Here is a 22,764-nt window from a genome sequence, read left to right as displayed (position 1 = left end):
CATAACAGGTAAGGAAAAATAGTCTGTAATTCTTAGTGCTTTCTTCACTTTGATTGTTTCACATGCATTAGTGATTGATTATTTTGGGCACTTTTCATCATCTTCTCTAAGATCTGTCTGTGCTATTTACCAGCAATGTGACTTTGAGCAACTTAATCTAAGATCTCATTTTCTACACTTAGATTCTATGAAATATAGACAAGTAATACAACCATAAGGGGTTATCATGAGGATCAAATGAAAAAATGAAAATGTCTAGCACATATTAAGCTCTTGTTGTAACACTGCTCTTTAGAAAGTGGAGGTCACATCTCAAAATTAAATGAAGGTAAGAATGACTATAGAAATAGACAGGTAAGTTCTTTTTTGTGATATTTTTGCTCCTTTCTTCTAAAATCAAAGTGAGGAGTGTCAACAAATTTCTTTATTGCTGTCCTTGAACAATTTTAGGAAGGTTCATGGGAATTTGAAAGAATTTTGAATCAGTAAAATGAGCCCTTGCTATATGCCATATGATTGTGCTGTATTTTTTTCTAGTACACTGATAATGAATTTCCTTCCCAACTTTTAATGGGAAGAGATGTCACATTGCCCTGTTTCAAAAATATCTTATTAAATCTGACTCTGAGCCTCTGGTCTCTGAAGTGTCAGGTTTGGATCCCTAGGATCATACAAAGACATGTATGAAAAATGAGACTGAAGCACAGTTGTGGTTGTCTTTGCAGTTGCTGCTTTCAGGCCTGGCCCTGCACTCTATGGGAACACAAACCTTGTATGACTTTTCTAGTTCTCCCAGTTGTCTCCTCCTTTACCTCCCTTGGCTGATGCTCCATCTGACTATCACTGCCCCTGTATTTCAGGCTTGGATGATATACCATCTGGCACGATATGGAATATGATTTTCCGAGTGCCACCAAGGGCCAGTGGAAGAGAAACACAGAAGTTCAGAGAGTTACCTCTCTAGGAGGAGAATCTTGACCACTGAGAAATGGGAGAGAGCCAAGATCAATTACCTGTCTTTTTTGGTCCATGTGGACTTTTACAAGTGTAGTTCCTCCTTGCAAACTCACCAGGAGAAGACCTTCATGCCAACTGAACGTGCCTGCTAAGCAGCCTGTGATATCTTCATGCTTTCTGAAGTGGGATTCAGTTCATAATTCATTGTATCACATTGTTTCTCATCTTTCCACACTCCCTCTCCCTGTTTCCCTTATCCTAACTGCCCTGAGCTTGCATCTCCTAAGCAAAGTTTGATGATATTAGTCTTTGCCCTAGTTCTTCCGTATCAAAAACCAAGCTAAGATGTCACACAGCCATTCCCCATTACGTGCAGCATGGAAATGGAGTACGAATCTTTGCTGTAGGAGGGGATGCCCCTTCTAAGTTGATCTCTTCCCAGTCTTAGGATATTCATCCTTTCTGTGTCAGCCTTTCCTAGTAAGTTCATATTTCCAAAAAAACACACTAGATGATGAATTGCCTTCAGGTGGCTTTACATCTTCTGTTTCACACCTGAACACCAAAGTCACAAATTACTTTCTGTGTCAGGGAATACCAGACTTGGATCTCAAGCTCAGCTATTATCTTAAGATGTTAGAAAATTAATTCTCAATTGATTATCTTGCTACACTAGCAGCTCTCTATTTCAGTATTCCGCACAAACATCCAAACCACTGAAAACAGAGGAGATTCATTAAAATCCCATGGAATGCTTCAAAAGGGTCAGAGGTTTTCTTTAGCTTCCTGGAGCTTTAAGACTTGTAGTTTCTTTATAGAAACATGAACTTTAAATTTAATCTACCAAAAAGAGTTTGGGGTGAAAATTTAGGTAAAACTGCTACATAAAAAGAAACTGCTTCTTTGTTCCCTTTTCCTCAAAGTTAGGATAATAAATAACCTAGAAATGAGAAGCATCTGAACAGTGAGACATCATCATGGGAGAGGAAGACAAAAATTTTCCACCACCTAGGTGTTTATTTATGAAATATTGTTAGGGAGTTTGGTATACAAGCGGGCTGTAGAGTTTAAAATGTTTTTTTGTTCTTGTCCTAGAGATACTAGCCAATGCTACTAAATAAGTTTTAAAACTTGAGTGCATAAAATTAGAAAGGAGGTAAAATGACAGTTACTTACAAATGATATAATCATATACTTGAATATTCAAGATAATCAGCTGAAAAACTTACATCCATAAGACAACTAAGAAAACATTAGTAATTAACAAGCCAAAATAGAAAAAATTTTCATGTACCTGGGTAAAAAATATATCAGAAGGAAATGTCCCATTTAGAGACAATAGAGAGAAAGAGATAAAACACTTAGACGTAATATAAAAAGAAAGTGTGCAAGATTTATATAAATAAAAACTAAAAATGCTACTGAAAATATAAAACAGGTGAATAAATAGAAAGACATAGCTTGTTCTTGAATATAAAATTCCGTGTCATAAGTATATTAATTCTTGCTAAGTTTTTAGATCTATTTGAACTGATTCTAAATTTCATATGAGAAAATAAACATGCACAAATTGTCAGAATGGGAAGGAATAAGGAAAGAAAACTCATCCTAGAGAAAATAAAGCCAACTGTAAAGTTACAATAATTTATGGAACAGGCTGGAGTCCAGAAATAAGAGCCAGATACAGAAAAGGGGAATCAGGTTGTCTTGAGGGTAGTTAGCCTTGGTGTAAAAACCTGTTTTAAGGATAAATTTTAAAAATATTTAGCTAACTCAAAAATGCACAGACTCTGCTTTGGCAGTTTTATTTTTTAGGAATTAATCACATGAATATGCTCAGAAACATTCAAGTATCTACAGACATATTTTGTAACATTTCTGTAATACTGAAAGCAAAAACAAAATCCAATAAAATCTAAAATTTTGAAAGCAGACAACCAGTTAATTAAGCTATGAAATAGCCATAAGATGGACTATTAAGCAGCCATCTAAAACATTATAAGGCAGCTTTACATGCATTGATACAACTTGACCTCCAATACAGTATAAGTGAAAGAACCAAGGAGTGCACATACACATAGGTACACACACATACACATACTTATACATAAATACACACTTATGTCTGTGTGTGTAAGAGAGCTAGTCAGAATCTCATGTTCTAAGGTACCATAGAAAGAAAGAAAGTGAAGTTGCTCAGTCATGTCCAACTCTTTGCAACCCCAAGGACTATAGCCTGCCTGGCTGCTCCATCCATGAGATTTTCCTGGCAAGAATACTGGAGTGGGTTGCCATTTCCTTCTCCAAACTTTATTCCCTGGAATTCCTCAGGCCAGAATACTGGGGTGGGTATCCTTTTCCTTCTCCAGGGGATATTCCCAACCCAAGGATTGAACACAGGTCTCCCATGTTGCAGGCAGATTCTTTACCAGCTGAGCCACAAGGGAAGTCCAAGAATACTGGAGTGGGTACCCTATCGCTTCTCCAGGGAATCTTCCCGACCCAGGAATCAGGCCAGGGTCTCCTGCATTGCAGGTGGATTCTTTACCAACTGAGCTACCAGGGAAGCCCTAAGGTACCATGAAGTGAAGTGAAGTGAAGTGAAGTCAAAGTCACTCAGTTGTATCCAACCCTTTGTGACCCCATGGACTATACAGTCCATGGAATTCTCCAGGCCAGAATACTGGAGTGAATAGACTTTCCCTTCTCCAGGGGATCTTCCAAACCCAGGGATCAAACCCAGGTCTCCCTCATTGCAGGCAGATTCTTTACCAGCTGAGCTATCAGGGAAGCCCACATTACCATTGAGCAAGTTTAAAAATCCATAGGAATTCGATAACAATAGCAAAATTCACAACCAGGCATTCTTTTTCACTGTCAACATCCCAATCTCACACCACTGTTCTGGTAACTAAATATACAAACATACTTATATTTCAGAGATGAAGCAAATTTGCCTAATTAAAATTTCACTAATTTAAGGTAATAATGCTTCCTAGGGGCTTATCTTAGGCTTCTCTGGTGGCTCAGACAGTAAAGAATCTGCCTGCAATGCAGGAGACTCAAGTTCGATCCCTAGGTTGGGAAGATACCCTGGGGAAGAGGATGGCAATCCTCTCCTGTATTCTTGCCTGGAGAATCCCATGACCAGAGAAGCGTGGAGGGCTATAGTCCATGGGGTCACAAAAGAGATGGACGTGAGTGAGCAAAAATACTTTCACAAGGGCTTGTCTATCTCAGTCTACAAACTATATTAAATAACAAAATAGTTTTGAATAATATTCAGGTCTACATTTCTGAAAACACTTCTTTGCTGAGAGTATTAAAACATTTTCCATTTCTTTTCAAGAGAACAATTTATTATCATTTAAAATTTTTTACTTTATTAATATTTTCTTTTGTAGATTTTCAACTTTTCAAAAGTATATGACAAGGTATGTTCATGGGCCTCTTGTTTTTTAATCTCAGGGGTAGTCTTTCCCCATATTGTTACAGTAAAAAAAAAACGCAACCCAAAAAACTGATATTTGAGACATCAGTGACTATTTAAAGGAAGTGAGCATCTTAATATATGAGCTAATGAGGAAGTAGCTATTATTGGAGACAATATAATAATCACATTACCGATTACAGTCTTTCATCAACTACATAATTCTTCTGAAGCCACATATAAGTTATTCCCCTTGGCAGTTTTCCTGCAAGTTCTTTTACATTGTAAATCTTTACTCAATCATGTTCAGTATTTTCTAGAAATTACTTTCTGCTTTTGAAAGCATTGACTTTATAAGGATGATGGTTTATTGGTCAATTGTTAGATCAAAATTTAGTTGCTTTACATCATTTTTCACTTTTTTAGATGTTTTTCTAACATTGTCTGTTGGATCCTTTAGTGCTATCATTACTCAAACAAATGGTGGAACTTAAAATAATGGGATGAATAGAAATATTGGTAATTATTTTCTTAAATCTTCATATTGTATAGAAATCTTACAATATTGCAACTGTTTAGTATTTATCAGATGAAGACATGTCCCATGAGATGTTAATAAATGTCCATAATAAAAAGTGAAATTGCTTCTTGATACACAACAGCACACTAAAGGCTCTGAGAAATCCTGCACAAAGAAATCTGGCTTTGTTTAACTCAGTTTTTCTCGATTCTATTTGATCCTGTAATTCCCTTTCTGTGTCAGGAACCTTTGAAATGCTGGTGTGGTCTCATCAAATATACATGTCTACCCCCTTCCTTATACTTCGCTGCCATTTTTATTTATCATGTGTATGACTTGACTATTGATCTAATCTGACATTTGTCATGTCCAGCTGACTTTGTTCACCCCTGTTCCCTCACTATTGCTGGAATCTCCTCCCTGCTGGTCACTGACATCTCATTTCTAATACCATCAGCCGTCTCCCTGGTTTGTAAAAACAATGGAGAAATATGAGAAATGACTAAAACTATGACTGCCATCTGCTTTTGCTGTCACACTGTCACTTCAGATTGTTTGTCACTGAGAACGTGATGAGCATGATTCCTGGGATATAGAAGGGCTTGGTCTTGTACTCTCCACCTACGGGCCATCTGGGGCAGGCAGCGGAGGTGAGCCAAAGATTACAGTCCTGAGAGGTAGAATTTGCCAGTGATTAGATCTCCTGGCAACGTGTCCACAAGAACTCTGATTTGTATTTCATGTTTTATATGCTGTCTGCTGACCTCTCTTTACAATGGAGCCAAAGTATGTGTGGGTGTAATGCGAAACTAAGTTTAGGTCCTGCAGCCTGTCTTAAACCATGGCACAGGGAAGAGGTGGGGTTGCAAGTTGAACTTGTGTTGAACTTGTCTGCTTCCTGTTCAGTTGGTATGAATGTGTTATTGAGCAGAAAAAAAAAAAAAAACTTTCCACTGAGACTTAAATGGCTTCACTGAAACCTAACCTGATCTTGCTGCCACCACGACTTCCACACATAAGTGTCTCCGTGTTTACCTGGGGTAGCCTCTGCTAGCTGTTGGCAGGCCAGGCGATATTAGGGAAGTGGCCAAAAACCAGGGGTAAAGGGCTGATGGACAGGGAGGCCCTAAGAGTGAGGACCTATATAATCCACTGACTTTCCCTGGTCACCTCCCTTGTTTGACTTGTGTAAGTCCCTTCCACCTCTCTGTCAGCTCTGAATTTCAGATGCATACCCCTCTTCTGTTGTCCAGTGCCTTTCTGGAACACACCAATAAAAGTGCCATCTTGATGTCCCTGCCAGGGCATAGCTATGATTCACAGATCCAAAACCTTATAAACCATATGTTTATGTAGCCTTTGAGCTTTGCTCAGAGGTATCCTGCATCATGGACCTCTTATAACTCCACTGGACAGAATCTAGCTAGGAAATATTTATCTGAGAGTCTTCTTTCTGTAATATTTTTCTCCCATTGATGAAGAAATTGACTTAAGCAACAGTTTTAAGGACCAAATAAACTAGAGAAGGGGTAAAAATAGCAATGACATATTTAAAGTTTGAAAGCGAAGTGGAAAATGTCAAAAATTAGAGGTTGTACAAAGGATTTGGTAATCTCTGGATATTATGCAATCTAACTGTGGTCCTTAGACAATGCTGAAGTTTTTAGTATATACTAGAATGAAGATAGAGCTTGGAATGTCAGCAAGACTCAACGCTTGCTGTTTTAGAAAAACCACCTGCAAAACTGGTCTCGGTGGAAAATCCAACCACAGTAATAAATAGCCTGAGGAGCCTCTTGTATCTTTATAAAAATTCAAAGGTGCCCAGGCACTTTCTGACAGTATCTTCTTTTCCCTCTGTTGTGGAATGAAAGGAAAGCCAATGGAAGCTTTCTTAAGTGCTTAAGAAAGTTCTTAAGCTTTCTGCAAGTGCTCCTGGCACTCTATGTAACATAACCCATGGAACATGGAACTTGATCTTGGATTTCCCATTCTAGCACTTACTCAACCAGATACAGTGAGATGGCCTTGCTGTAATTCATCTCTGGTCTTCTCTTTGGCTCTTCTTTCACTGCTATCAGGTTATTAGCTGCTTTATGTTTTGCTGCTCCAGTTTTCTTCTTCATAACCAATGACTACGAAGTCAGGTACTTGGTCAATTTCCTAGAAATTTGGCAGTGAATATAATGACCATGCTTCACTCTTCAATGTTAATGAATTGGAAAACTTTCTGACTTGATACACATCTTTAGAGCTTTTGGACGTTTGCTCATCCATACAGTAGTATGTTAGAGTGTAGATGAAATTGGTCCACTTAGTTTAGGAAGAGGTCTAAAGCCTAGAGAAAATTCTTTAGTCAACAATATGTGGTTAACTTTACTCAGAATGAAGAGAATGGAATACGGCAGGAGGTCACAAAGTCCAAATGCTCTTAAGAATTCTTCCAGGTTGCATGAGTCAAATGTCCTTCCTCTTAAGAAGTATTTGAGATAAAACTTCGAAAATGGACAGGAACAATGGAGATAAGTGAGCACCTGATTCTCATCACCCACTGTAGTGTTTGTTTCACTTTCCTACATTTTTGAAGAGCTATTCCCTGTTAACAACTCAATAGTTAAAAGAATATGCTGTGTGCTAAGGCAAAGCTTAAGATTGGGCAGGGTAGTGAAACAGAGAAGGGAACCTTGTTTCTTCTCTGAGCCCAAGGGGAAACAGTTAAAGCATCATTCTAAAAGCTGATGTTGGAAAAACCCAAGGACTCAGTTTTCTAGCAACGTGGGAAAAACACTGGGCTGGGAAGCTAACGTTCTAGTGCTGGATCTATCACAGGGTAACAATAAGCTCATTTCTTGTCTGTAGAGCACAAGGATATCCAACGAGAATGATCTTCGAGATTTCTGTTGGCTTTGTTCTTCAGCATAACTCTGTAACTCTGTGGTAAATAATGGTACAGATTTTTTAGATTTTTTTTTCCGCAATGATGAATCTATATATTTTTCTAACAAATAAATTGGCATATTTTAGTAAAATATTAATATTTTCAAGACAAAATAAAACAGAACACCATTTCCTCAGAGGTGGAATTGCATATATAATATTTGTGTTACTATACTCTCTCATTTCTGATGGGATTGAGCACATGAATATTCAAAGGCAAATGGCTCTAAATCTTGGTGGAAAGTTCCATGCTAAAAACATTACAGAATTGTGGGTGCTGATGAGAATTTAAATCAGAAAGAGAAATTCAGTAGCTATTGATCAGATAAATAACAAATAGATTTATAACTATTGTCACAAATGCAAATTTGAAAGTACTTTCCTAAAGCAAAATAAACATCCATTTAAAAAACGATCTGATCTTTAATTATCACTTGAAATAATATTCTCTTCTGATACTTTTGGCCCTCTTTTAGTTTGATGTGTATTTGTTGTTGTTTAGTCATTAAGTCGTGTCTGACTCTTTTGCAATGCATGGACTATAGCCTGCCAGGCTCCTCTTTCCATTGGATTTCTCAAGCAAAAATACTGGAGTGGGTGGCCATTTCCTCCTCCAGGGGATCTTTCGAACTCAGGGAACCAACCTACATCTCCTGTATTTCCTGCATTGCAGGTGGATTCTTTACCTGCTGAGTCATTTGGGAAGAAACCAGCAAACATTTTTTCCAGAATTGCAAATACACCTGGCTTAAAATTTAAGCATAATGAAATTTCCTTCTATATACCATTTCAGAAACTAAGAGAATTTTGGTTCCAAAATGTATTAATTGCACAAAATGAAAATCAATCCCATGAGATTTTTTTTTTAAAAGAAACACATTTTTTAAAAGATTTTTTTAAAAATGTGGACCATTTTCTAATGTCTTCATTGAATGTGTTACCATATTGCTTCTGTTTCCTGTTTTTTGATTTTTTTGGTTGTGTGGCATGTTGTCTCTTAGCTCCCCTACCACAGATTGAATCTGCTCCCCTTGCATTGGAAGGTGAAGTCCTAACCATTTGATCTCCAAGGAAGTTCCTGAAACACATTTTTACTGGCTTTTCTTTCCTTGACTTTAGATCTTTATGAAGTTGATTGTCTTCTGTGAGTCCCCAAGGAGAATTGGATACATTGTATTTGGTTTCTATCAGACATTGATTTTTATCCTCTCTCTCCACTCCAACATTTTCTTATCCACCTAAGGACGGGGGAGCCTGGTGGGCTACCGTCTCTGGGGTCGCACAGGGTCGGACACGACTGAAGCGACTTAGCAGCAGCAGCAGCAGCAGCAGCAAGACTATTGGAGACCATAGGTCCTGCAGAGAGTGGTGTTCTGTTGTCATGTGACCTGTCAGGAGTACTTTTCTCCCCTTTTACTGTTACTCTCTGTTGAACAGGCACAAAGTCATTTCTGTTTGTGACCAAATAGAACTTTTGGGAAAGCAAAGTTTTAATTTCTCTTCTTGAGTGTTACTGTTCACAATAAGATTAAGATAAGTCTGTAGGAAGTTAGGGGCTTCCTTGGTGGCTCAGACAGTAAAAAATCTGCCTACTAGGCGGGAGACCAGGGTTTGATTCCTGGGTTGGGAAGATCCCCTGGAGAAGGGAATGCCAACCCACTCCAGTATTCTTGCCTGGAGAGTTCCATAGACAGAGGAGCCTCATGGGCTACAATCCATGGGGTCACAAAGAGTTGGACAGGCCTGAATGACTAACGCTTTCACAATGCTAGCTACTGTGATAGTTTTCTTTCTTTCTTTTTTTTTCCAGTGGTGCCCTGCAGCATGCAGGATATATATCAGTTCCCCAACCAGAGATGGAACCTGTGCCTCTTATATTGGGTGCATGGAGTTTCTTAAATCCTGGACTACTAGGGAAGTCCCAAGTAGTTACCATATTACAGTCAAACTATTTCTCCCTTCTGAAAACTAGCTCATTGTCATACCTCACTCTTCTCTTAGAGTAGAAGGCTTCTTGCATCCACATGCATGTAGATTTTGGGCAGATCTTCTCACCAGCTTACAGTCATGCAAACCTATATCTGAAACTCATTGAAGCATACAATGTATATGCAGTTTGAAGTCCCCTTCCTACACGAGGATGGGCTAAGTTACTTCAGTCATGTCCGACTCTTTGCAACCCCCTGAACTGTAACCCACCAGGCTCCCCTGTTCATGGGATACTCCAGGCAAGGATATTGGAGTGGATTTCCATGCCCTCTTCCAGGGGATCTTCCCAACCCAGGGATTGAACCTGCATCTCTTGGGTCTCCTGATTAGCAGGTGGATTCTTTACCACTAGTGCCACCTGGGAAGCCCATATAAGGATAAACATAGAAATAAAAAAAGACGCTAGGAACTATAAAGCATGGTAAAGCACATGGCAGAGAAAGAGATATTTTTACAGTACCACTTTGTGAGAGACCAAAGAAATTAAGGGGATATTAATCTTAAAACATTTCTGTAGGGCCATTTGGATGGGAGGGAGGGAGTGTTTGAGAAGGATCAGGCGAAGCAGAGTGAAAGGAAGGGAATGGGAGGGAGAATGCATTGAGGTTAACAATCCATGGGCCTTGCAATCGTAAAAGTATTGATGATACACCATTTTTCAGTCAGCAAATGACAAAGATTCAAGAAGTGATAATACTTAGTTTGGGAAAGGGTATGGTAAGATAGATTCTCTCTTTTGTAGCTAATTTATTGCTTTGCAATCCATTTTTTCCCTACTTTCGCTGATAAATATTTTCTATACATCATAGAAAATGAGAAGTTAAATATCCTCTATGTTGTTTTCCAGGCAGAAATTTAGGTCAGAGCCATGTGATAGCAGACAATTTCGTTTTAACCTTTTCACATATTTGTAGTGCTTTGTGAATGATGACACATCAGCGGCTGGGAGGCATACTAACTGCTTTTCACATACTGCGGACGGTCTTGCTGTGTGCTTCTTCCACCTCTCTGTAGAAGGCACTCTGAACCAGCTAGACAGTTTCCTGAAGGCATTTAGACTCCCAGGAACATATTCCTCTTTAAGCTTTTGATTTTAACAGAATAAAGTAGACAGAGATATGCAGTGGCTTATATCAAGTTGTCCATGATTAAATACATGAATTCACCAGTACCATTTGCCAATTACCAAGAAAATTGGTTAAATAATTTACCTTCAGTTATAATACAGAAACATCTGTGCCGTCATGTTAGAACAGAAAAAGTTTCAGTATTAATATAATGGTATCAAAGAGTTTTTCTTATGCCATTAAAAACAATTTTGCAGATTTCTTTAGTTCATTAACTGATTTCCAAATACAGCTTTTGAGTGAGAAAAAAAATCAGAAATGCATTATGTATTAATGAATGGATGAGGAAGGGAAAGACTCCAAGAATAAATTGTAATGTGAGTTATCTATACTTATCAAGTAAGAATATTTATTCTTTTACAAATAGACTCTTTAACTTCATTTTCTTGGCAGTGACTTGTCATAGGAAGGAAATAATACTATCTGAAATAAATGAGTCCGTATATATCATCACAGAGTATGCATAATATCATATTGTTCCCATGTTAATTCAGGAAAGGAAAGGAGAAATTATTCAGTGTATTTTATCAAGCAGCTGAGAAGCAAGTAAACATCTTATATTCTTTTTGTGATTTTTATTATATATCCAAAATATTTAACTATTTTAAAAATGAAGGATGTACATAAATTATTTCTTTCTTTTAATTTAAGAAAATTTTGAAAATTACTTAAGTCTCACAGTAATAATGCAACTATTGTCATTTTCATGTGTTTCCTCCACTTTTCACACGTGTATACATAGGTTAGTTAGAATTTTGTGAGTATGATCCACACGTTCCACCCACGTAGATTTATTATACTTCTTTGGTTTAAGCCTCCTCCCAGAAATCTGGGGAGGAATTATGACAGACAAATGGTCTGCAACATTTAAACCTGCTTGGTCAGAGTACTAAGGCCCTTAATAGTGACAGTTTCAAAGTACCACATGACACCTTGACAACAGTAGAATAGTCACTTCTCCTTGGGGAAACTCCAAGGTGATTCTCAGGCCACTGCTGATATTTTTGCTTCTCTAAGACATATAAAGATTATCGTCACTGTCTTCACTTCCTTAAATCTTCAGTGCACTGAAGTCTGTCTGTGGCCTTTTAAGCTGCTTTACAGGTCATCACATGGCTTCTCCATTTCCAAATACCCAGTTCAGTCTAGTCTTGACCTCTGAAACACATGATCATATCCTTATTCAGCTTCCTCAGCCTGAGTCTCTGGTTTTCCTTTTTTCCTTTCCTTTCCACATCTCTAGGCTTCCTAGGTGGCACTAGTGGTAAAGAATCCACCTGTCAATGCAGGAGATACAAGAGTCTCGGGTTCAATCCCTGAATCTGGAAGATCTCCTGGAGAAGGAAATGGCAACCCATTCCAGTATTCTTGCCTGGAAAAATTCCATGGATAGAGGAGCCTGGTTAGCTGAAATCCATGGGTTCACAAAGAGTCAGACATGACTGAGCATACACACACACACACACACACACACACACACACAACTTCTCCAATTTTAGTTCGGGTCTATTGTGTGTGTGTGTGTGTGTGTGTGTGTGTGTGTGTGTGTGTGCTTTGTATTTGCTGTTCACAAAATCCTGACAACTCTAGGTGTAATCTGAGGTCAAGCAGCATCAACCAATCCTGGGAGCTTTGATTAGAGATGCAGAATTTGGCAGGCCCCATAGACCTATTGAATCAGAATCTGCCTCTGATAAGATGCCCAGGTGACCTGCTTGCACTTCAAGTTGGAGAAGCCCTGCTTTAAATGATGGTGTTCTGTCCTCTGCTATTTTCTGTCTTTTCCTGGATAATCACATCTGTGCCAGACTTTAACTTTTATATCCTTATGACTTTCAAAGTGACTCTAGCTGGATGTGTCTTTGGAGTGCTAGGCCTTCATTTCAATTTGCTTAACTATGTGCATATCCCATAGGCTCAATGAGCTAAATGTGTCTAATATTGAACTCATTTTCACTTGCTCCTCTCTCTGCCCAAGCACCCGAACAGGAAACCCATTATTCTTGACTCCTCCTTCTCCCAGCAGTGGTAGAATAGACTAATAGAGAAGCATCAGTGATAGAGCATAATACCCTGGGAAAATTTAAAATTAAATGCTCTTATTTTATCACAAGTCAATTCTCCCCCTCCCTCCCACCTAAAGAGAGGGGAAAAAAAATCAATCAAGGTCAGCTGTCAGACCTGGTTTGCTTGTGGCTTTCTGAGAGAGCATGACGTATTTTCCATTGGAAAACACTTGCAAGTTTGGCCTAGCCTAGCTCTTTTTGTTTGTTTTTAATAGTTTGAAATCAGAGTAGAGGGAAAATCGAATCTTAAACAAGTCAGTTAAAAGTGGAAGTGGAGGTCCTTTCCTAATGCAAGAGATGACGAAAATATATACATCCTGGTTTGTCTCCTGAGTGCTATTAAAAGGAAACATCTATAATGCTTTGGAATTTGACCAGATGTTGATGTTTCTTTATTCCTAAAGCTCTATGCTTCCAGGAGTGAAAGTTTATGTTAAGCTTTCTAATTCAGGATTTTCGTCGCCCTGTGAATAACATATAGAGTTGAGTTAATCTGTTTGTAATTAGTTGAAATGACATGTGTGGGGCCAGAGACTGCTGGTTGCCTACGAATACCCAGCATCCCCTCCTCCTTGGTGACAGCATCCTGACTTGATCTGAGGTGACCTCTACCCTGAAAGCATTAGCATGGAGAGCAAGCAGCCTGCCTGAATGAAAAGCCATATGCTGCAGCAACTCTACTGCCACCACCCTCTTCCTGCCATGCTCTGGAGTGAACATCATGCTATGGGAACCCCACACTCTGGACAAGCTGTGACCGCCCATCTCCTAGTTCAGAACCTCCAGGGGAGCAAGCTGGCTCCTCCTTCAAGGCTCCCCCTGGGGCCCCAACATGCTGGCCCAGTGAGTGAGCACTAGTCCCCTGGAACAACACACTCTGAACATCTCTAAGCAGGGTTAGCCTCTCTAAGGTCTTCAATGCCATCATTCACCTGTATGGTGTATATAAAGGCATTTGCTGTCTGGACTGGATAACTAACCACCATCTGTAACATGGTTTGTATAGGGAAAGTGTGTTTGGCACGCCAAACATCTAATTTACTAAGCAACATTTGCAGCACGGCCTGTGTGTGTAAGTGGATGCCTGCCAGGGTATGTGGACTGAGATGAATCAGGAATCAAGAGTCACGAAATGAAAAATGGATCTAATTCCTAAATATGGCTGTGACTAGGAACAGATTTAGAGAAGCAAACCCATAGAAGGTTGAATTGAGTGGAAAAAAACAACCCCAGCCAACTAGCAATTTGATATAATTCAACGATTTCCTCACCCACCTACTTGGCTGAAACCAAAGTAGCTTGTGCTATCTTTTATCTAATGCTCCAAGATGTCCTCAGATGGAAATATATAAATCAGGTTGTCACTGAGTCACAAAAACATCCCCAGAAATGCCCCTGCTCCATGTTCTTCTTATTTTCAGATAGAAATTTCCAGAAGACTGGCAGAGACAATGTCTCAATTTAGCATGACTTTAAGTCCTTTAAACCAGTGCACACTGTCAGACCTTTATTAGTAGTTCAGTTCAGTTCAGTCGCTCAGTCGTGTCCAACTCTTTGAGACCCCATGAATCGCAGCACGCCAGGCCTCCCTGTCCATCACCAACTCCTGTCACTCAGACTCACATCCATCAGGTCAGTGATGGCATCCAGCCATCTCATCCTCTGCATCCCCTTTTCCTCCTGCCCGCAATGCCTCCTAGCATCAGAGTCTTTTCCAATGGGTCAACTCTTCGCATGAGGTGGCCAGAGTACTGGAGCTTCAGCTTTAGCATCATTCCTTCCAAACAGCCCCCAGGGCTGATCTCCTTCAGAATGGACTGGTTGGATCTCCTTGCAGTCCAAGGGACTCTCAGGAGTCTTCTCCAACACCACAGTTCAAAAGCATCAATTTTCAGCACTCAGCCTTCTTCACAGTCCAACTCTCACATCCATACATGACCACAGGAAAAACCATAGCCTTGACTAGACAGACCTTTGTTGGCAAAGTAATGTCTCTGCTTTTTAATATCCTACCTAGGTTGGTCATAACTGTTCTTCCAAGGAATAAGCGTCTTTTAATTTCATGGCTGCAATCACCATCTGCAGTGATTTTGGAGCCCAAAAAAATAAAGTCTGACACTGTTTCCACTGTTTCCCCATCTGTTTGCCCTGAAGTGATGGGACCGGATGCCATGATCTTTGTTTTCTGAATGTTGAGCTTTAAGCCAACTTTTTCACTCTCCTCTTTCACTTTCATCAAGAGGCTTTTTAGTTCCTCTTCACTTTCTGCCATAAGGGTGGTGTCATCTGCATATCTCAGGTTATTGATATTTCTCCCAGCAATCTTGATTCCAGCTTGTGCTTCTTCCAGCCCAGCGTTTCTCATGATATACTCTGCATATAAGTTAAATAAGCAGGGTCACAGTATACAGCCTTGACGTACTCCTTTTCCTATTTGGAACCAGTCTGTGGTTCCATGTCCAGTTTTAACTGTTGCTTCCTGATCCGCGTATAGGTTTCTCAAGAGGCAGGTCAAGTGGTCTGGTATTCCCGTCTCTTTCAGAATTTTCCACAGTTTCTTGTGATCCACACAGTCAAAGGCTTTGGCATAGTCAAGAAAGCAGAAATAGATGTTTTTCTGGAACTCTCTTGCTTTTTCCATGATCCAGTGGATGTTGGCAATTTGATCTCTGGTTTTTCTGCCTTTTCTAAAACCAGCTTGAACATCTGGAAGTTCATGGTTCACGTATTGCTGAAGCCTGTAGAACAAATAACTGGAAGTGTACATGTTACATGGGATCCATCTGGGGTTTATTTATTTGTACTTTTCCAATTTCTTGTAACCAGCCAAGTCCTTGAAAGGGGATTAGAAATATAATAAAAACAATACAGGAGAAATAGCAGTTTTCTATAGTTTTCCCAAAGGGATTAAGAAGGAAAAGCTGGTTAAATAAGTGCAAGTCAAAGTGGCTCAAACCAAAAGGGGAACGAAAGAAAATGTGACTTGAGTAGGTGATAAAGCTGCAGAGCATCCCAGAGCCATGTCATGAACTTGTTTAGGCCTCAGTCTTTTCTCTGTAAATGATATTTGCTGTCACTGTTGTTGGTGCCAAAAGAATCCTCTTAGACCTGAAATGATGCTGATGAAGACACTTGTGTTTCAGAACATAATTGTAGGGGTTTTTTGGGGGTGGTGATGGTGGTGTAGGTGTTGGTTGACCAACCAATTTGAAGGAAATTCCAAACTTGCTTTTGAGACCTGGCAGAAAAATAATTTTTAGAGAAGAAGGAGATACTTGGTTTTTTTTTTAAAAAACATACACTTAAGTGTACATTATTCTCTTCAGGGCTTCCTGGTGGCTCAGTGGTAAAGTATCTGCCTGCAGATATCTGCAGATATCTGCCTGCAGGTGATGCAAGAGATGTGGGTTTGTTCTCTGGGTTGGGAAGATCCCCTGGAAGAGGAAATGGCAAACTACCCCAGTATCCTTGTCTGGGAAATCCCATGGACAGAGGAGCCTGGCAGGTTACAGTCCGTGGGGTTGCAAAAGAGATGGACATGACTTAGTGACTAAACAACAACAATCTTATTCATAACACCTTTCAGATTCTCATCAGAAAAAAAAAAAAAAAAGAAGAAGATAATTGTGGTAAAATCTCTCAACACTATTTTAGGAGGGCATTTCACTTAATGCTTCACTGCAAGCTACTCTTTCATTTGCATATTACCAGAAAACTTGAGATGAAAGTTGGCTTAATATATTGCCATAACAAATCATCTTGACTTTGATCTTCCAAGTTTTCTCTAAGTCAGTGTCATAGGCCCTAAGTTCCATTAAGGTGTTAGTTCAGTTCAGTTTAGTCCTGTGCACCAGGATCCAGAGACCCCACAGAGACTGAGACAGAACTGTGTTTGAGTGTCTCCTGAAGAGGCACAGGTCAGCAATGGTCTGCTGCAGGGGCATGGGCTCTGGGTGCAGTAGACCTGGGTATGGCATAAGCCCTCTTGTAAGAGGAGGTCGCCATTAACCCCACCACAGAGCCACCAGAACTTACACAGGACTGGGGAAACAGACTCTTGGAGGGCACAAACAGAACCCTGTGTGCACCAGGACCCAGGCAAAGGGAGCAGTGACCCTGCAAGAGACTGACCCAGACTTGCCTGTGAGTGTCCAGGAGTCTACAGCAGAGGTGTGTGTTGGCGGTGTCTGGCTTCACGGTTGGGGGCACTGAGTGTAGCAGTGCCTGCATGGAGCCTTTTGAAGGAGGCCTTCAAAGGCCTTCTTCATTACCTCCACCACAGTTTGGTTCCAGGTCAAACAACAGGGAGAGAACACACCCTCACCTATCAACACAAAATTGGATTAAAGATTTACTGAGCATAGTCCTGCCCATCAGAATAAGATTCAGGTTCCCCATCAGTCAGTCTCTCCCATCAGGAAGCTTCCATAAGCCTCTTATCCTTTTCCATCAGAAGGGAGACAGACTGAAAACCACAGTCACAGAAAACTAACCAATCTGATCACCTGGACCACAGCCTTGTCTAACTCAATGAAACTATGAGCCACGCCATGTGGGGCCACCCAAGACAGACAGGTCATGGTAGACAGTTCTGACAAAACATGATTCACTGGAGAAGGGAATGGCAAACCACTTCAATATTCTTGCCTTGAGAACCCCATGAACAGTATAAAAAGGCAAAAAGATAGAACCCTGAAAGATGAACTCCCCAGGTCGGTAGGTGCTACTGGAGATCAGTGGAGAAATAACTCCAGAAAGAATGAAGAGATGGAGCCAAAGCAAAAGCAATACCCAGCTGTGGATGTGACTGGTGATGCAAGTAAAGTCTGATGCTATAAAGAGCAATACTGCATAGGAACCTGGAATGTTAGGTCCATGAATCAAGGCTGTTGGAGATTACGAGTGAAATGACACAGAACAAGACACACACAAGAGACAGACGACACACACAAGAGACAGACGACACGCACACTCCGGCCGGAGGAACAGAACTGGGCAAAAAACTAATTGCCGTTTATAATAAAAGCCCCCTAGGCAGAATTCCAGACTGCATGAATAAGCCTTTTCAGCACAGTGCAGGTGCATACATGTTATCGTATAGCAAAGGGGAGTAAAATCCTAGTCTACTGCAGAGTTTGTACAAAGCCCTCTATTCCTTCTTTATCACAAGAAGGGAATGCTCCCTCGTTTGCAAGGGACCATTAAACTCAAGGCTGTGTCCAGACTCTTTGGCAGAACGCCTCGTTTGCAAGGACGTCCAGCTCTAGCAGAGAGGCCCATTTGCAGGCATGACTCTGCTACCCTATTAACCCTTCAAAGGCAAACTGGAAGTGATCAAACAGGAGATGGCAAGAGTGAACGTCGACATTTTAGGAATCCACGAACTAAAATGGACTGGAATGGGTGAATTTAACTCAGGTAACCATTATATCTACTATTGTGGGCAAGAGTCCCTTAGAAGAAATGGAGTAGCCATCATAGTCAACAAAAGAGTCCAAAATGCAGTCCTTTGATGCAATCTCAAAAAAGAGACAATGATCTCTGTTCATTTCCAAGGCAAACCATTCAATATCATGGTAATCCAAATCTATGCCCCGATCAGTAATGCTGAAGAAGCTGAAGCTGAATGGTTCTATGAAGACTTCAAGACCTTCTAGAACTAACACCCAAGAAAGATGTCCTTTCATTATTGGGGACTGGAATGCAAAAGTAGGAGATCAAGAGATACATGGAGTAACAGACAGATTTGGCCTTAGAGTACAGAATGAATCAGGTAAAAGGCTAATAGAGTTTTGCCAAGAGAATACACTGGTCATAGCAGACATTCTCTTCCAACAACACAAGAGAAGACGACACATGGACATCAGTCAGTTCAGTTCAGTTCATTTCAGTTCAGTCACTCAGTCGTGTCCGACTCTTTGTGACCCCATGAATCGCAGCATGCCAGGCCTCCCTGTCCATCACCAACTCCCAGAGTTCACTCAAACTCATGTCCATTGAGTCGGTGATGCCATCCAGCCATCTCATCCTCTGTCGTCCCCTTCTCCTCCTGCCCCCAATCCCTGCCACCATCAGGGTATTTTCCAATGAGTCAACTCTTCACATGAGGTGGCCAAAGGACTGGACTTTCAGCTTTAGCATCATTCCATCCAAAGAACACACAGGGCTGATCTCCTTAGAATGGACTGGTTGGATCTCCTTGTAGTCCAAGGGACTCTCAAGAGTCTTCTCCAGCACCACAGTTCAAAAGCATCAATTCTTCGGCGCTCAGCTTTCTTCACAGTCCAACTCTCACATCCATACATAACCACTGGGAAAACCATAGCCTTGACTAGATGGACCGTTGTTGACAAAGTACTGTCTCTGCTTTTGAATATGCTATCTAGGTTGGTCATAACTTTTCTTCCAAGGAGTAAGCATCTTTTAATTTCATGGCTGCAATCACCATCTGATGGTTAATACTCAAATCAAATTGATTATATTATTTGCAGCCAAAGATGGAGATGCTGTATACAGTCAGCAAAAACAAGACTGGGAGCTGACTGGGGCTCTGATCATGAACTCCTTATTGCCAATTTCAGACTTAAATTGAAGGAAGTAGGGAAAACCACTAGACCATTCAGGTATGACCTGAATCAAATCCCTTACAGTGGAAGTGACAAATAGATTCAAGGAATTAGATCTGATAGACAGTGCCTGAAGAAGCATGGATGGAGGTTTGTGACATTGTACAAGAGGCAGTGATCAAGACCACCCCCAAGAGAAAGAAATGCAAAAAGGCAAAATGATTGCCTGAGGAGGCCTGGAAAGGATAGCTGTGGAAAGAAGACAAGTGAAAGGCAAAGGAGAAAATGAAAGATATATCCATTTGAATGCAGAGTTCCAAAGAATAGCAAGGAGAGATAAGAAAGCCTTCCTCAGTGATCAATGCAAAGAAATAGAGGAAAACAATAGAATGGAAAAGACTAGAGATCTCTTCAAGAAAATTAGAGATACCAAGGGAACATTCCATGCAACGATGGGCACAATAAAGGAGAGAAATGGTATGGACCTAGCAGAAGAAGAAGATATTAACAAGAGGTGGCAAGAATACACAGAACTATACAAAAAAAGATCTTCATGATTCAGATAACCATGATGGTGTGATCAGTCACCTAGAACCAGACGTCCTGGAATGCAGTCAAGTGGGTCTTAGGAAGCATCACTATGAACAAAGCTAGTGGAGGTGATGGAATTCCAGTTGAGCTATTTCAAATCCTGGAAGATGATGCTGTGAAAGTGCTGCACTCAATATGCTAGCAAATTTGGAAAACTCAGCAGTAGCCACAGGACTGGAAAAGGTCAGTTCTCATTCCAATCCCAAAGAAAGGCAATGCCAAAGAATGTTCAAACTACTGCATAATTGCACTCATTTAACATGCTAGTAAAGTGATGCTCAAAATTCTCCAAGCCAGGCTTCAACAGTATGTGAACTATGAACTTTTAGATGTTCAAGCTCGATTTAGGAAAGGCAGAGGAACCAGAGGTCAAATTTCCTACATCTGTCCGATCATCGAAAAAGCAAGAGAGTTCCAGAAAAGCAACTACTGCTTTATTGACTATGCCAAAGCCTTTGACTGTGTGGATCACAACAAACAGTGGAAAATTCTTCAAAAGATGGGAATACCAGATCACCTGACCTGCCTTCTAAGAAATCTTTATGCAGGTTAGGAAACAATAGTTAGAACTGGACATGGAACAACAGACTGGTTCCAAATCAGGAAAGGAGTACATCAAGGCTCTATATTGTCATCCTGATTATCTAATTTATATGCAGAGTACATCATGACAAATGCTAGACTGGATGAAGCACAAACTGGAATCAAGATTACCAGGAGAAATTCAATAACCTCAGATATTCATATGACACCACCCTTATGGCAGAAAGTGAAGAAGAACTAAAGAGCTTCTTGATGAAAGTGAAAGAGGAGAGTGAAAGGGTTGGCTTAAAGCTCAACATTCAGACAACTATGATCATGGCATCTGATCTCATCACTTCACGGCAAATAGATGGGGAAACTGTGTCAGAATTTATTTTCTTGGGCTCCAAAATTGCTGCAGATGGTGACTGCAGCCATGAAATTAAAAGACGCTTGCTCCTTGGAAGAAAAGTCATGACCAACCTAGACAACTTATTAAAAAGCAGAGGCATTACTTTGCCAACAAAAGTCCATCTATTCAAAGCTATGGTTTTTCCGGTAGTCATGTATGGATGTGAAAGTTGGACTATAAAGAAAGCTGAGAGCCGAAGAATTGATGCTTTTGAACTGTGTTGTTGGAGAAGACTCTTGAGAGTCCCTTGGACAACAAGATTATCCAACCAGTCTATTCTAAAATAAATCAGTCCTGAATATTCATTGGAAGGACTGATGCTGAAGCTGAAACTCCAATACTTTGGCCACCTGATGCGAAGTACTGACTCATTCAAAGAGCCTGATGCTGGGAAAGATTGAAGGCGGGAGAGAAGGGGACAACAGAGGATGAGATGGTTGGATGGCATCATCGACTCAATGGACATGAGTTTGTGTAAACTCCAGAAGCTGGTGTTGGAAAGGGAGGCCTGGAATGGTGTAGTCCATGGGGTTACAAAGAGTCAGACACCACTGAGTGACTGAGCTGAACTGAACTGAACTGAGGTTGGGGAGGAGAGCAGGATAGGACATATATTTATCTGTAAACATGTAAGTTTGAGGCATGACATGGACATCCATTGGTAGATATCATACTGGCAGTTTGATTTGTGAATCTGATTTAGGGATAACCCATGTGCTATAGCCTGCCAGGCGCCTCTTTCCATGGAATTCACCAGGCAAGAATACTGGTGTGGATAGCCATTGCCTACGTCAGGGGATCTTTTTGACCCAGCAAGTGAACCTGGGTCTCCTGTATAGCCACCAGGGAAGCCCTATTGTTGAGGCTGCTGCTACTGCTGCTGCTAAGTCGCTCCAGTCGTGTCCGACTCTGTGTGATCCCATAGATGGCAGCCCACCAGGCTCTGCCATCCCCAGGATTCTCCAGGCAAGAACACTGGAGTGGGTTGCCATTTCCTTCTCCAATGCATGAAAGTGAAAAGTGAAAGGGAAGTCACTCAGTAGTGCCTGACTCTTAGCGACCCCATGGACTGCAGCCTACCAGGCTCCTCCATCCATGGGATTTTCCAGGCAAGAGTACTGGAGTGGGTTGCCATTGCCATCTCCGATTGTTGAGGCTAGAGGTATACATTTAGGAATTTTTAGGGTGTGCCTGGTGTCTAGGACCACAAAGCTAGATATAGTCACCTAGGAAACAAGCATAGCCAAATAGAGGAGAGGTAGGAGAAAAAGTATGTTCTATGACATGACTGCAAGGAGATCCAACCAGTCCATTCTGAAGGAGATTAGCCCTGGGTGTTCATTGGAAGGACTGATGCTAAAGCTGAAACTCCAATACTTTGGCCACCTCATGCGAAGCGTTGACTCATTGGAAAAGACCCTGATGCTGGGAGGGATTGGGGGCAGGAAGAGAAGGGGACAACAGAGGATGAGATGGCTGGATGGCATCACCAACTCCATGGACATGAGTCTGAGTGAACTCTGGGAGTTGGTGATGGACAGGGAGGCCTGGCGTGCTGTGATTCATGGAGTCGCAAAGAGTCGGACACGACTGAGTGACTGAACTGAACTGATGACATGACACCTGATATTTAAGTTTATTTCCTAA

General features: G+C 40.8%; 1 long non-coding RNA gene across 2 annotated transcripts in view; it reads left to right on the top strand.

The window, feature by feature from the left end:
- Positions 1-22,764, top strand: part of LOC138445349 (uncharacterized) — an 84,262-nt gene that overhangs the window by 40,292 nt on the left and 21,206 nt on the right. The window contains exon 3 of one of the 2 annotated variants that reach the window (XR_011258818.1): positions 861-2,278. The exons of the other annotated variant lie outside the window; for it this stretch is intronic. This is a non-coding gene — a long non-coding RNA (uncharacterized lncRNA). Of the gene's footprint in view, positions 1-860; positions 2,279-22,764 lie in introns of those variants that run through there. 2 annotated transcript variants of the gene reach the window in all.

This window comes from Ovis canadensis, chromosome 8, assembly GCF_042477335.2.
Source record: "Ovis canadensis isolate MfBH-ARS-UI-01 breed Bighorn chromosome 8, ARS-UI_OviCan_v2, whole genome shotgun sequence".
Classification (NCBI taxonomy): domain Eukaryota; kingdom Metazoa; phylum Chordata; class Mammalia; order Artiodactyla; family Bovidae; genus Ovis; species Ovis canadensis.
The sequence above is the reverse complement of the archived record's forward strand: the minus strand, read 5'-3'. Positions and strand labels throughout refer to the sequence as shown.